General features: G+C 43.4%; 1 protein-coding gene across 1 annotated transcript in view; it reads right to left on the bottom strand.

Annotated features, from left to right (window-relative positions):
- The window catches only part of GAL3ST4 (galactose-3-O-sulfotransferase 4), a 32,515-nt gene extending 22,957 nt beyond the window's left edge, over positions 1–9,558 (bottom strand). Inside the window, exon 1 of the mRNA XM_073654435.1 lies at positions 8,805–9,558. The gene's annotated coding sequence lies outside the window, so the exon portion shown is untranslated. The remainder of the gene's footprint in view (positions 1–8,804) is intronic.
- Between the last annotated feature and the right edge of the window lie 3,940 nt (positions 9,559–13,498).

Below are 13,498 nucleotides of genomic sequence, written 5' to 3'. Positions count from 1 at the left end.
AAATCTAAAAAATGGCTGACCTTCCAGAAGACCGTTTGAGTACCGAACCAACGCCGGCCTCGGATGTGTTTGGTCACTGGTCTATTACCGCATGACATCCTAGAGGAGGACATGCAAACAGTAAGCGCTGGCCTGTCTTATTCACATGCTTGAGCATTAGACGTTTTCGAGGAAATGGACACATCCAGCTTCATAAATGCCCTTCAGGCGATTCATTTCTCTCAGAGGACATGTAAAACATATCCACTCCGATAGAGGATCTAACTTTGTTGGAGCATGTGATGAACTAAAGATCCTCAAAATCTTTACATCCTCAAACCTGGATGTTAACCGAGTAGAAATATGTCTTTCTGAACTGGGTTGCCCGTGGACCTTCAATCCACCCCACTCATCTCATAGGGGAGGTGTTTGGGAGCGCACCATCGGCATAGCTCGCAGAATCCTTTATTCCATCTTTTTGCAACTAGGTCCTTCGAAGCTCACCCATGAGACTCTCACTACCTTCATGGCTGTGGTAGTAGCCATTATAAGCGCTAGACCACTGGCTCCCATATCCAATGATCCTGAAGATCCATCTCTGCTTACTCCTTCAATTCTCCTCATCCAGAATTTTTATGCAACCATGGCGACTCCCGGGGAGTTTACTATTAAGGACTTGTACAAATTCCAGTGGAAGAAAGTGCAACTGATAGCAGACCTTTTGTAGACCAAGTGGAGAAATCAATACCTTTCCAATACCTTACAGACAAATGGCAAGCTAGTATCCTCAACATGGAACCTGGAAATGTTGTCCTAGTAAAGACCACCCAGTCTAAGAGAAATGAGTGGCCTCCAGGATTGGTGACCAAAGTCTTCCCAAGATGGAAAGGTCCGGAAGGTGGAGATCAAGATCCCCAAGCACGGCGGAAAGCTGTTTCTTAGGCCCGTTTCTGAACTTATTCTGTTGCTCTATCTTGTTCGTAAAACTAAGATCAATCAAAATATGAAATTAATTAACCGGTACGGTAAATGTTGTGCGTACCCCAAAAATGATGCAGGTAAAAAGTCAGCTCGAAACACACTCAGCTTCATCGATGGAAAAATAAAAAGTTACAGTTCTTAGAAAAAGAGGAAAATACGAAAACACAAAAAACGACAAATGGAAGGATAGAACAGGAACCCATTTCTGATGAATCTTATTCTTCCGATGTTCTGCAGCATCTGTGCCCCCCTCCTTCTCCTAACTCAACTGTTTACACCACATGGGATTTACCAGCTGTAAATTTTTGACTTTTTTTTTTTGTAAATTTTGCTCTAAAATTAGAGGGCAGGACTCGTACTGACCATCTGTGAAGGTTGTAGTTATGAGATGACGCAGCCTTCAGCCTGTTGGTTGAGGTCCGAGAGCTGAGCTTTAGGGAGGGGTGCTCCGGAGACTTAACGAGGCGACTTAGGATGGAGCCAGTTACTCATTGACAAGTTTAATTGCAAAGTGACATACAGTGCGCGGCCTGCGCTCAATGATTGTGACATATTTTATAATAGACCCCCCCCTACTCCTCGTATTATGTGGGACATCAATCTCTCTTGAGAACAACCTCTCGTCCCGGTCTCAAGTGATCTTTTTATGGTCTCAGCCTCTTGTAACAAGGAACTGGCTTCATTAAGAGGAAAACGAGTAGTTTCCTTGTAAAATGAGCGTCTTTGGAGTGCGGCCCGCGCAGAGACATTTAATTAGATGTCCTAACAAGGGGCTATTTTATTATGAGATAGAGCCGCCCTCCAGAGGAATCTGCAGCAGGGACAAATACAGACAAACTGTGCACTGCAACATACAGAGGATATAAAAAGTTTACACACCCCCATTACATTTGCAGGTAAAAAAAAATTCTACCAAGAAGAACCATTTCAGAACCTTTTCCACCTTTAATGTCGCCCATAATCTGTACAAATCAATTAAGAAACAAACTGAAAGTATTTGAGGATACAAAAAAAAATAAAATAATCTGGTTGCATAAGTGTGAACACCCTCTTTTATAATTGGGGATGTGATTGTGTTCAGAGTTAGCCAATCACATTTACACTCATGTTACATAGTAGTCAGTGCACGGCCGCCATTATTTACAGGGATTCGGAAGAACCCCATAGAAAGTTTCACTGTTCTAGGAGGATTTTTCGTGACATTTTACAGAAAGAGATGCAAACAGCTGACAACACAGCAAAGGGATCTCATTGTTGATCAGTCAGGAGAAGGCCTTTCCAAGGCATTTGATGCATCATGTAAAACTGTGAAGAGGTCATCTAGAAGGGGCTTAAATTCAGAAGAACAGTGACTCTACCGAAAACTGGACATCCCTCAGAAAATGATGAAAAATCAAGAAGAAAATTGGTCCGTGAGGCTGCCAAGAGGCTGACAGCAACATTAAAGGAGCTGCAAGAATTTGTGATTAGTACTGGTTGTAAGCTACTGTGATAACAATCTCTCGTATTCTTCTTATGTCTGGCCTGTGGGGGAGGGCGGCAAGATGGAAGACTTTTCTTTCAAAGAAAAACATCCAAGCCCAGCTATGGTTTGCTAAAACCGACATCATGTCTGCCAAAAGCATGTGGGAAAACCTGTTGTGTCTGATGAGACCAAGGTGGAACTTTTTGGCTTTTACTCCAAAAGGTGCAAAGTCAACACTGCGCATCACTGCAAGAACACCCTACCCACAATTAGGCATGATGGAGGCAGCATTGTGCTTTGGGACTGTTTTTCAGCAGCAGGAAATGTTGCTTTAATCAAGCTGCAGGGAATTATGAACAGTTCCAAATATCAGTCAATTTTGCAACAAAACCTTCAGGCCTCTGCTAAAAAGCTGATGATGAAGAGGAATTTCACCTTTCAGCATGACAATGACCCTAAAAGACTTCCAAATCAGCAAAAAACTTCAGGTTTCTCCTGAAGAAGATCAGAGTTTTGGACTGGCACAGCCAGAGCCCAGACCTGCATCCAAGTGACAATCTGTGGGTGACCTGCAGAGGGCGCTGTACACAGGAGATGCCCCCACAATCTGAACGATGTGGAGCTACTGCAAGGAAAAGTGGGCAAAGATCGCCAATTCTAGATGTGCCTACCCAAAAAGACTGAATGCTGTCATAAAGGGTATTTCAACAAAGTAATAGTGAAAGGGCGTGCAGATTTATGCAACCACAATTTTTTTTATTTTTTTCCTGCCCAAAAAGATTTCAGTTTATTTTTCAATCGATTTGTACAGATTATGGGCGACATTAAAGGTGGAAAAAGTTCTGAAATGATTCTTATTGGGTTTTTTTTTTTTTACATGACAAATAACCTGACATTTTAACAGGGGTGTGTAGACTTTTTATATCCACTGTGCATCTTCTCATAACTAAAAAATAAATATATTACTTTATGACTCCGAAAAATGAGCCCCCAATGTTAATTTCCTCTGTAATTATCATATCATCCCTTGTGCTCTAGGGCAATATATAGATTAATGATAGCCCATCCCTGGTGGTCTAGGGCAATATAGAAGCTAACATTAGAAACAGGTACTTTTTTTGAGACACCCTTTGCCCAAAAAGGGCCACCGACCTTCTTCTAGGCTCCTGGGTAGCTACAAAGACCATGTGTCTGCCCTGACCTACACAGTGAGGTGATTCCCGTCCAGCACCGTGGAGGTCACCAACAATGGTTTATGGACCTACGGCAATGGGATAAGCGCCTGCCACCTTGTGCCCCCTCTGCATTGTGAGACCTGACCTGGGTAACCAGAGCCTGGTGATCCAATCCCAACGCAGGTATGTTATTATTAACCACTAGATCACCAGGAGCGTTATATATATTATATTAAGCAGTAGCATGTAAGGGCTATTTCCTCCTAAACCATTCCTAAACTCAATAGACCCAAGGTATATAGTTTTGTATCCACTAGGTACCAGGGATAATACTGAATCTGACGAGAATCAATGAACCCCATAGCAAGTTAGAGATGCCTCTAGTTTCGCCCGACTAAACATCGATCATCACAAGGTGACCATTTTCCCTATTTATGGAGACACCAGAATCCCCCTATATTCTTAACCCACCAGCCAGCAGGGGTGTTATTTATTAACCCCTAGACCTCTAGATATTACTGATTATCTCTGCTTACTCCACTAAACACCGGGCATATTATTTATTAACCTCCAGCTCAACAGGGATCTTATTTTTAATCAGTTGACCACACAATAAATGATTTACCCACTAGATACGAGAGATATTATTATTATTATTATTATTCATCTTTATATTATAGAACTCATTGTTCATTTACCCACTAGATACCAGGGATATTTTTATGACCTCCCTAAACACTTCATGAAATATTAATAACCTGCTAGATACCAGGGATCATTAGTGGGGATCTGGATCACTGAGCATAGTTTATTAAATTACTTAACTATCAGGGATTTTATTAAAAAAAACAATCACCCCTCAGATATATCATGAGGATCATTACTCCTTATTGAAACACCATAGATATTAAACCACTGGACCAGCAGGAAGAATGACCGCTAAGACTACATAAACACTGGACCACCAGGGATGGAGTATGGCCAACTAACTAAATTCATCATCCCGCTGGACGATAAAACTCAATGATTCACATCAGTGAAGCTCATTATTCACTAAGTGGCTGCCTCACCAGGAACTGTAAACTAGTGTGCATTACACAACTAGAAAACAGCAGGTGGTACGTGGTGATTGTAGTCACTTCAACATAGATCTTCTAAAATAACCTACATTCATCCTGACTGGGGGCATGATGTGGTGTCCCGCACCTTACACAACCATGTTTGCCTAGTGTTAGGACCGTATTAGGGTGTCTAGAGGTGTCCCTCACCTTACACAACCATGTTCTCCTAGTCATAGGACCATACTGTGGTGTCTAGAGGTGTCCCTCACCTTACACAACCAGGTTCTCCTAGTCATAGGACCATACAGTGGTGTCTAGAGATGCCCCTCACCTTACACAACCATGTTCTCCTAGTCATAGGACCATACAGTGGTGTCTAGAGATGCCCCTCACCTTACACAACCATGTTTGCCTAGTGTTAGGACCATATTAGGGTGTCTAGAGGTGTCCCTCACCTTACACAACCATGTTCTCCTAGTCATAGGACCATACTGTGGTGTCTAGAGGTGTCCCTCACCTTACACAACCAGGTTCTCCTAGTCATAGGACCATATTGTGGTGTCTAGAGGTGTAATTCACCTTACACAACCATGTTCTCCTAGTCATAGGACCATACAGTGGTGTCTAGAGATGCCCCTCACCTTACACAACCATGTTCTCCTAGTCATATGACCATACTGTGGTGTCTAGAGATGCCCCTCACCTTATACAACCATGTTCTCCTAGTCATAGGACCATACTGTGGTGTCTAGAGATGCCCCTCACCTTACACAACCATGTTCTCCTAGTCATAGGACCATACTGTGGTGTCTAGAGATGCCCTTCACCTTATACAACCATGTTCTCCTAATCATAGGACCATACTGTGGTGTCTAGAAGTCTCCCTCACCTTACACAACCATGTTCTCCTAGTCATAGGACATACTGTGGTGTCTTGAAGTGTCCCTCACCTTATACAGCCATGTTCTCCTAATCATAGGACCATACTGTGGTGTCTAGAGATGCCCCTCACCTTACACAACCATGTTCTCCTAGTCATAGGACCATACAGTGGTGTCTAGAAGTGTCCCTCACCTTACACAACCATGTTCTCCTAGTCATAGAACCATACTGTGGTGTCTAGAAGTGTCCCTCACCTTACACAACCATGTTATCCTAGTCATAGAACCATACTGTGGTGTCTTGAAGTGTCCGTCACCTTATACAACCATGTTCTCCTAATCATAGGACCATACTGTGGTGTCTAGAGATGCCCCTCACCTTACACAACCATGTTCTCCTAGTCATAGGACCATACAGTGGTGTCTAGAAGTGTCCCTCACCTTACACAACCATGTTCTCCTAGTCATAGGACCATACTGTGGTGTCTAGAAGTGTCCCTCACCTTACACAACCATGTTATCCTCGTCATAGAACCATACTGTGGTGTCTAGAAGTGTCCCTCACCTTACACAACCATGTTCTCCTAGTCATAGAACCATACTGTGGTGTCTAGAAGTGTCCCTCACCTTACACAACCATGTTCTCCTAGTCATAGGACCATACAGTGGTGTCTAGAGATGCCCGTCACCTTATACAACCACGTTATCCTAGTCATGAAACCATTCTGTGGTGTCTAGAGGTGTCCGTCACCTTAAACAACCATGTTCTTCTAGTCATGGGACCATACTGTGGAGTCCGGTAATGCCCCTCACCTTACACAACCATGGTCTCCTAGTCATGGGACCATACTGTGGTGTATACAGGTGTCCCTCACCATACTTAACCAAGCTCCCTAGTCATAGAACCATACTGTGGTGTCTAAAGGTGTCCCACATCTTACACAAACATACCTTCCTAGTCAAAGGACCATGTTATGTGGTCTAGAGATGTCCTCCACCTTATACAATCATGCCCTCCTAGTCATGAGAGCATATTGCAGAGTCCAGAGGTGTCCCTCACCTACACAACCATGCTTACCTAGTTATGGGACCATATTGTGATGTATTGAGGTGTTCCTCACTATACATAACCATGCTCTTCTAGTCATAGGACCATACTGTGGTGTCTAGTGGTGTGCTCCACCCTACACAATCATGCTCTACTAGTCATAGGACCATGCTGTGTGGTCTAGAGATGTCCTCCACCTTACACAATCATGTGCTCCTAGTCATGGGATCATATTGTGGTGTCTATAGGTGTCCCTCACCTTTACAACCATGCTTTCATGGTCCAAGAACCATATTATTGTGCTTAGATGCATTTAGCATCTTGCATAACCATGTTCTGCTAATCATGGGACTTTATTGTTGTATGCTGAGGGGTCCTTCACAAAACACAACCATGTTTTCCAAGTCATGGACTGTCTGATGTCTAGAGTTGTTTCTCCCCATAGACAGCCACGATCTCTTAGCCATGGGATCATATTTTGGTGCTTAGAGTTGTCCCTCACCTTGCACAACCATATTATGCCATTCTATTTCCTACTTTGACCTTCATACGAATTCAAAGAAGCGTTATTGGCAGGACCAAATAAACATTAGCTTTGCCAAAGCAAGTGTAGAGTAGGGAATAGAGATAGGGACTGTAGGAACGATGGATGGGTAAGGATTGTAGGAACGATGGATGGGTAAGGACTGTAGGAACGATGGATGGGGCACATCCAGGGTGAGGGCTAAGGAAGTCCATGGCATGTCATAGTTCTCTTTCTCGCAGCGTATGGCCTGGGCTCACATACTGACATCTCCACCGCGCTCTCTTATACTATATGTATACTTGGAGACAAATAATATCTATGTATTGGTGTTAAGCAACAGATTGATATCCAAAAGAAACAAGTAAATGGTCCACAGATGAAATTCCACAGGTCACCTCCTAGTCCACCCCTCACCCCACTCATGAACTAACTAGTCTAAAAGTATGTGGTGGCCCTCAAGGCAAGTAACCTCTGATCTCCAGCCCCCTCCTTTCCGCCTGATGATAATTACACAAATTTATAAGCCCAGATTGCTTCCAGATGTAGGAACAGAGATGACAGGAGGATCAGAGACCATGAGCGGCACGGTATATACATCTACAGAGCCGGGAGGCAACTGAGAGGAGGCTACTGTGAGCCCCAATGGGCACAGTGATGATGAGTAAAGCTGTGGAATATAATGGCGCTGTAGAAGTCAGAAAATAAAGAAATAATTCACAGTATATTATAGAAACACATTACTGTAATAGTAATAATCAGTACACCGAGAACTGCGGATCTATCTGTATATCTATCTATCATCTATCTATTATCTATCTATTATTTATCTATTATCTATGTATTATCTATCTATCTATCTGTCTATTATCTATCTATCTATTATCTATCTATCTATATATCTATTATCTATAATCTATATATTATCTATCTATTATTTATCTATTATCTATCTATATATTATCTATGCATTCTATATCTATTATCTATCTATTATATATCTATCTATCTATTATATATCTATCTATTATCTATCTATCCATTATCTATCTATTATCTATGTATCTATCTATCATCTATCTATTATCGATCTGTCATTATCAATCTATTATCTATCTATCTATCCCATATCTATCTATTATCTATCATCTATCTATTATCTATCATCTATCTATCTATCATCTATCTATTATCTATCTATTATCTATCATCTATCTATTATCTATCATCTATCTATCTATCATCTATCTATTATCAATCTATTATCTATCTATCATCTATCTATCATCTATCTATCTATCATCTATCTATTATCTATCTATCTATTATCTATCTATCATCTATCTATTATCCATCTATTATCTATCTATCATCTATCTATTATCTATCTATCTATTATCTATCTATCATCTATCTATCTATCATCTATCTATCATCTATCTATCTATCATCTATCTATTATCTATCTATTATCTATCTATCTATTATCTATCTATCATCTATCTATTATCTATCTATTATCTATCTATTATCTATCTATTATCTATCTATCTATTATCTATCATCTATCTATCTATTCTATCTATTATCTATCTATTATCTATCTATCTATCTATCTATCTTTCTATCTATCCACATGTATCTCTCTTTCTCACACTTCACGTCTGTCTCTCCGGTCAGGTTGCACTCACCTGTCTGGGTGTACTCGTAGAGGTGTCTCCTGTCCTTAGTTTGTTGGGTTGTTGGTCGGCGTCCACCTCGCTGTGTCTCCTCTCTCACAAGTCAGGATGGCTCTCTTTCTTTTGTTCCTCATTTATCTCTGCTCTTTGTCCCTCTCCTTCGCTTTTGGTAATGGGACGGGGCCTCTGTCCTCTCCTGTTTCATTCATAGACCTCTGCCAGTCTCAGAACTTTCTGTCTGCTTCGCTTGTCCTATATGTTCCCTCCTCTCTTCATAGTTGACTTCACTCTCTCTATCTCTGTCTCCCTCCCCTGCTGTCTCTTTCCCGGTTCTCTCTCCACGCTGTGCCTCTGATTTTCTGCCCTCTGGTTCTTCTCTCCGTCTTCTTTATCCCTCTTTCCTCATTTCTTCTCCATCTGTTCTCCTCTGATCCTCTCTTCAGTTTCTCCTAACTCTCTCCCTGTCTCTCTCTCTCCTGATGTCCCCTCCTTCCTCTTCCTCTCATTTTGTCTCCCCCTCCTTTCTTCATCTCTTCTTACTTCTCCATCTGTCCTCAGAATTCTTTCCTAACAAAAGTGCTATTTAGTGATCCTGCTGTTATTCACCAGGAGACAGGAGGAGGAGGAGGAGGAAGAGGAGGGAGGTCCAGCAAGGAGAGAAAGAGGAGAGTGTGCTGTCTGTATTGGGGGAATCTCATTCCCTGGACACAGGAAACTTCCTGACTCCTAATTCAACCTGAGGCAAAGGAGAGACAAGTAGTGAAGAAAGAAGGGGAGGGAGCGTCCTGGAGAGTCATCATAGACATTTCTATAATGTCTACTGGAGGAAGTATTCGGAAAGAGTAATAGACACTTCTGTAGTCTCTACCGAAGGGGGCACTTGGTAAGAGTCGTAGACACTCTGTAGTCTATACCAGAGGGAGCATTCGGAAAGAGTCATAGACACTTCGGTAGTCTCCACAAGAGGGGGGCACTCAGAAAGAGTCATAGTACTGGAGGGGACATTTGGGAACAGTTATAGACACTTCTTTGGTCTCTACCACAGGGGGCATTCGGAAAGAGTCATAGACACTTCTGCAGTTTCTACCGGAGGGGGCACTTAAGAAGAGCCATAGATACTTCTGTAGTCTCTACCAGAAAAAGCAATCGGGAAGAGTCATAGACACTTCAGTAGCGTCTAGCGGAGGGGACACACGGGAAGAGTCATAGACACTTGGGTAGCCTCTACAAATATGGGCACTCGGGAAAGGTCATAATGCTGGAGGGGGTACAAGGGAATGGTTATAGACACTTCTGTAGTCTCTACAAGAGGCGCACTCGGAAGAGTCATAGACACTTCTGTAGTCTCTACCAGAGGGGGAATTCGGGAAGAGTTATAGACACTTCTGTAGTCTCTACCGGAGGAAGAAATCTAGAAGAGTCATAGACACTTCTGTAGTCCCTGCTGGAGATGGCATTCAGGAAGAGTCAGACACTTCTAAAGTCTCTACCAGAGGAAGCACTCAGGAAGAGTCATAGACACTTCTGTAGTCTCTGCTGGAGTGGGTACTCGGGAAGAGCCATAGCAGAGCAGATGTTATCCTGCGTGACAGCGTGGCAAATCAGGGATGTTCATGGGCGGAGACGATTTTTTGGCGCTAACAAGCCGGAACCCCAAACATGAACCTGAATTTGAAATGCCGAACAATTTCGCTCAATACTAGTCTCTACCAGAAAAAAGTACTCGCGAAGAGTCATCGGCATTTCTCTAGTCTCTACTGGAGGGGGCACTCGGGAACAGTCATAGACACTTCGGTAGTCTCTACAAGAGGAGGCACTTGGGAAAAGTTATAGTACTGGGAGGGACACTAGGGAACAGTCATAGACACTTCTGTAGTCTTTGCTGGAGGGGGCACTCGGCAACAGTCATAGACACTTCCATAGTCTCTACAAGAGGAGGCACTTGGGAAAAGTTATAGTACTGGGAGGGGCACTAGGGAACAGTCATAGACACTTCTGTAGTCTCTGCTGGAGGGGGCACTCGGGAAGAGTCAGACACTTCGGTATTCTCTACAAAAGGGGTCACTCGGAAAGAGTCGTAGTGCTGGAGGGGGCACTTGGGAACAGTCATAGACACTTCTTTAGTCTCTACGGTGGGAGCACTCGGAAAGAGTCATAGACTCTTCTGTAGTTTCTACCGGGGGATGCACTCGGGAAGAGTAGTAGACACTTCTGTAGTCTTTACTGGAAGGGGCACTTGGGAAGAGCCATAGACACTTCTGTCATCTCTACCAGAGAGAACACTCAGGAAAGGTCAGACACTTCTGTAGGGTCTACTGGAGGAGGCACTCGGGAAGAATCATAAACACTTTGGTAGTCTCTACTTGAGGGGCATTCGGGAAGAGTCATAGACACGTTGGTGGTCTCTACAAGTATAGGCACTTGGGGAAAGTCATAGTACTGGAGGGGGCACTATGGAACGGTCATAGACACTTCTGTAGTCTCTACAAGAGGGGCACGGGGGCACTCGGGAAGAGTAATAAACACTTCTGTAGTCTCTACCAGAGGTGGCACTCAGGAAGAGTTATTGACACTTCTGTAGTCTCTGCTGGAGGGGGCACTCGAGAAGAGTCATAAACACTTCTGTAGTCTCTACCAGAGGAAGCACTTGGGAAGAGTCATAGACACTTCAGCAGTCTCTGCTGGAGGGGGCACTCGGGAAGAGTCATAGTACTGGGAGGGGCACTAGGGAACAGTCATAGACACTTCTGTTGTCTCTGCTGGAGGGGGCACTCGGGAAGAGTCATAGACACTTTGATAGTCTTTACAAGAGGGGACACTCGGGAAGAGTCATAGTACTGGAGGGAGCACTTGGTAAAGGGACACTCGGGAAGTGTCTCTACTGAAGGGGACACTTGGAAAGAGTCATAGACACTTCTGTAGTCTCTACCGGAGGAAGCACTTGGGAAGAGTCATAAACACTTCCATAGGATCTACTGGAGGGATCATTCGGAAGGAGTCATAGACACTTTTGTAGTCTCTTACAGAAGGAGTATTTGGAAAGAGTCATAGACACTTCTGTAGTCTGTGCCAGAAGGCGCACTCGGAAAGAGTCAGACAATCCTGTAGCCTCTACCGGAGGAAGCGTTTGGAAATAGTTACAGACACTTCTGTAGTCTCTACCGGAAGAAGCATTCAGAAAGAGTCAGACATTTTTGTAGTCTCTACTGTAGGAAGTATTCTGTAGTATCTACTGGAAGGAGCACTTGAGAAGAGTCATAGTGATTCCTGTAGCATCTCACGGAGGGTGCATTTAGGAAGAGTCGTAGAGATTTCTGTTGTATCTACTAGAGAGAGCATTCAGGTACAGTCATAGACACTTCTGTAGTATCTACTGGAAGGAGCACTCGGGAAAAGTTATGGACTTTTCTGTAGTCTCTTTGGGATGAAACACTCGGGAAGGCTTGTAGTTAGTGATGAGCGAGCATGTTCTGTTAACCCTTTCAGCGAGCATGCTTGGGTGCTCACCGAGTATCTTCAGCATGCTCGGGTGTTATGTTTTAGTCACTCCATGCTCATGATTTGCGACTGTTTGACAACTTTAATACATGTGAGCTGTCAAACAGTCGCAAATCATGAGCACGGAGTAACTAAAACATAACTCCCGAGCACGCTGAAGATACTCGCTGAAGATACTCGGGAAACACCCGAGCATGCTCGTAAATCTCGAGTAACGAGCATCCTTGCTCATCACTACTTGTAGTCACTTCTGTAGGGTGCATTCTGGAAGAGTCATAGACACTGCCATATACGTCTCCAATGTAGATAGTGCACAGGAAACATCATAGACACCTCTGTAATCTCCAATGGAAGGAGTGCTCAGGAAGAGTTATAGACATTTCTGTAGTCTCTTCAGGATGGGAGCACTTGGGAAGGCTTGTAGACACTTCTGTAGTCTTTAATAAGGCTATTTATGGCCTTCAATGAGTATTTACAATCATCAGAGAGGTCTCCTTCATAGTCCATCTCCATTCTTAGCCGGTTTGATTCGACTCCTTAAGAACAGACAGCTCTGAAACTCAAAGAACTAAATTTCACATTCTTCCAAAAGCTGTGCATGGACACCAAGTTCTTCTCAGTAGAGCCCACTGGTTTTGACATTTTTACCTGTCTAATGGAGATAAATTGCTCCTGAGACACCTGGACAACACTTCCCTAGTGAAACAGTTCACATGCTCTGCTGTATACAAAGTGACAAAGAACAGTCCCTCATAGAGAGTAAGTGAGAGGATCTGCATCATGGCTGAAGGCCGTACACCTTAGACAACTATTTTTCTTGACCACCCCCCATACATATGACCACTCTGGTCTGCCAAGTGTTCATGTGTTTACAATAGTGAGAGGGGGAGAAACTTCACTGAGGACCTCATGCAATGCCTTTTCTCTCCAAAAATTATCATGGTTGCCATCAGTCCTCAATTTTTGGAAATAATCCAAGCAAAGCCTGGCATGTCCCAGTCCAACTGTGTCCTACGTGTATTAGTAATTTAGTTGGAGACAGTGACATGGTAATGGGAGAAGTTGCAGTCACGACTCTCCTCCCTCAACCATGGGCCCACAGAAAAAGCAGTATAGGAGTCACTTCCCCTGATGGGACTAACGTACCCTCGTCTGTCATGAGGGTTGAGGCCATAGTTGGGATTTGAATACTTTGTGCCACAGCGTAA

This window comes from Phyllobates terribilis, unplaced genomic scaffold (assembly GCF_046119375.1).
Source record: "Phyllobates terribilis strain yellow unplaced genomic scaffold, ASM4611937v1 Scaffold_11__3_contigs__length_659146591, whole genome shotgun sequence".
NCBI lineage: Eukaryota > Metazoa > Chordata > Amphibia > Anura > Dendrobatidae > Phyllobates > Phyllobates terribilis.
The sequence above is the reverse complement of the archived record's forward strand: the minus strand, read 5'-3'. Positions and strand labels throughout refer to the sequence as shown.